General features: G+C 40.3%; 1 pseudogene; it reads left to right on the top strand.

The window, feature by feature from the left end:
• The first annotated feature begins 245 nt into the window (after nt 1-245).
• LOC100992519 (E3 ubiquitin-protein ligase RNF13-like) lies at nt 246-1,555 on the top strand (annotated as a pseudogene).
• Nucleotides 1,556-2,470: the final 915 nt, after the last annotated feature.

Here is a 2,470-nt window from a genome sequence, read left to right as displayed (position 1 = left end):
GATAAAGAAAATGTGGTACATATGCACCATGGAATGCTACACAGCTATAAAAAAGAACAAAATCATGTCATTTGCAAGATGCAGCTAGAGGCCATTATCTTAACAAAATAACACAAATGGTGTTGTTGTCCCTGCTCCTACTCCGGGCTTTGGGGTCAGTGCAGATATTCAGTCATGAAGTCAGGGTAGGGACTTCTCCTGCGATGCGGCCAGCAAGACTGGTTGTGTTCCAGGGGCTGGACTTCCAGGTGATTTTACGAGATGCTGCTCTCCATAGGGATGCTTATGCTGTCAGCCACACAAGTCTACACCATCTTGGCTGTCCAGCTCTTTGCATTCTTAAACCTACTGCCTGTAGAAGCAGACATTTTAGCATATAACTTTGAAAATACATCTCAGTCCTTTGGTGACCTCCCTGCAAGATTTGGTTATAGACTTCCAGCTGAAGGTTTAAAGGGTTTTTTGATCAAAACCAGAGAATGCCTGTGAACGCAGAGTGCCTCCACCAGTAAAAAACAATTTGTCTGGCACTTTCATTGTGTTAATTAGAAGACTTGATTGTAATTTTGATATAAAGGTTTTAAATGCACTGAGAGCAGAATACAAAGCAGCCATAGTTCATAATGTTGATTCTGATGACCTCATTAACATTGGATCCAATGACATTGAGGTACTAAAGAAAATTGACATTCTATCTGTCTCTATTGGTGAATCATCAGCTAATTCTCTGAAAGATGAATTCATGTATGAAAAAGGGGACCACCTTATCTTAGTTCCAGAATTTAGTCTTCCTTTGGAATGCTGCCTAATTCCCTTCCTTATCATAGTGGGCATCTGTCTCATCTTGATAGTCATTTTCATGTTTTTGGCTATTACAAATAAAGCTGATATGGACATTTGTTGTATGGAAATATGCTTTCTTTTCTATTGGATCACAAAATTTTTCCAGGATAGACATAGAGCTAGAAGAAATAGACTTTGTAAAGATCAACTTAAGAAACTCCCTGTACATAAATTCAAGAAAGGAGATGAGTATGATGTATGTGCCATTTGTTCAGACGAGTAGGAAGATGGAGACAAGCTCAGAATCCTTCCCTGTTCCCATGCTTATCACTGCCAGTGTGTAGACCCTTGGCTAACTAAAACCAAAAAAACCTGTCCTGTGTGCAAGCAAAAATTTCCTTCTCAAGGCAATCCAGACTCTGACACAGATGGTAGTCAAGAATAAAATGAAGTGACCCTTTACTTAGACCTTTAGCTTCTGTCATTGCCCAGTCATTTGGGGCTTTGTCAGAATCCCACTCACATCAGAACATGACCGAATCTTCAGACTATGAGGAAGATGACAATGAAGATAACAACAGTAGTGATGAAGAAAATGAAACTAATGAACATAATGTTGCGGTCCAGTTGCAGCCTAATGGTGAATGAACATAGCTGTTGCGGGAAGTCAGGGACCCTGAACAGAGGGACCGGCTGGAGATGCGGCAGAGGAACATAAATTGTGAAGATTTCATTTTAATATGGACATTTATCAGTTCCCAAATAATACTTTTATAATTTCTTACACATGTCTTTATTTTAATCTCTTAATCCTGTTATCTTCATAAGTTGAGGATGTACATCACCTCAGGACCACTGTGGTAATTGTGTTAACTGTACAAACTGATTGTAAAATGTGTGTTTGAACAATATGAAATCAGTGCACCTTGAAAAAGAACAGAAAAACAGTGATTTTTGGGGAACAAGGAAAGACAACAATAAGGTCTGATTGCCTGTGGGGTCGGGCAAAAAGAGCCATATTTTTCTTCTTGCAGAGAGCCTATAAATGGATATGCAAGTAGGGAAGATATCGCTAAATTCTTTTCCTAGCGAGGAATGTTAATAGCCTGGGAAAGGAATACATTCCTGGGGGGAGGTCTATAAACGGCCCCTCTGGGAATGTCTGTCTTATGCAGTTGAGATAGGGACTGAGATAAGCCCTGGTCTCCTGCAGTACCCTCAGGCTTACCAGGGTGGGGAAAAACTCTGCCCTGGTAAATTTGTGGTCAGACTGGTTCTCTGCTCTTGAACCCTGTTTTATGTTGTTTAAAATGTTTATCAAGACAATATGTGCACTGCTGAACATAGACTCTCATCAGTAGTTCTGCTTTTTGTCCTTTGAAGCATGTGATCTTTGTACCTACTCCCTGTGCTTACACCCCCTCCCCTTTTCAAACCCTTAATAAAAACTTGCTGGTTTTGAGGCTCAGGTGGGCATCATGGTCCTACTGATATGTGATGTCACCCCAGGCGGCCCAGCTGTAAAATTCCTCTCTTTATACTGTCTCTCTTTATTTCTCAGCCGGTCAACACTTACGGAAAATAGAAAGAACCTATGCTGAAATATTGGGGGTGGGTTCCCCTGATACATAGCAAATACTGTTTGAATTTCAGAAGATGATTGGTTTATTTCCCTTTAAAATGTTTA

Source organism: Pan paniscus, chromosome 2 (assembly GCF_029289425.2).
Source record: "Pan paniscus chromosome 2, NHGRI_mPanPan1-v2.0_pri, whole genome shotgun sequence".
Lineage (NCBI taxonomy): Eukaryota > Metazoa > Chordata > Mammalia > Primates > Hominidae > Pan > Pan paniscus.
The sequence above is the reverse complement of the archived record's forward strand: the minus strand, read 5'-3'. Positions and strand labels throughout refer to the sequence as shown.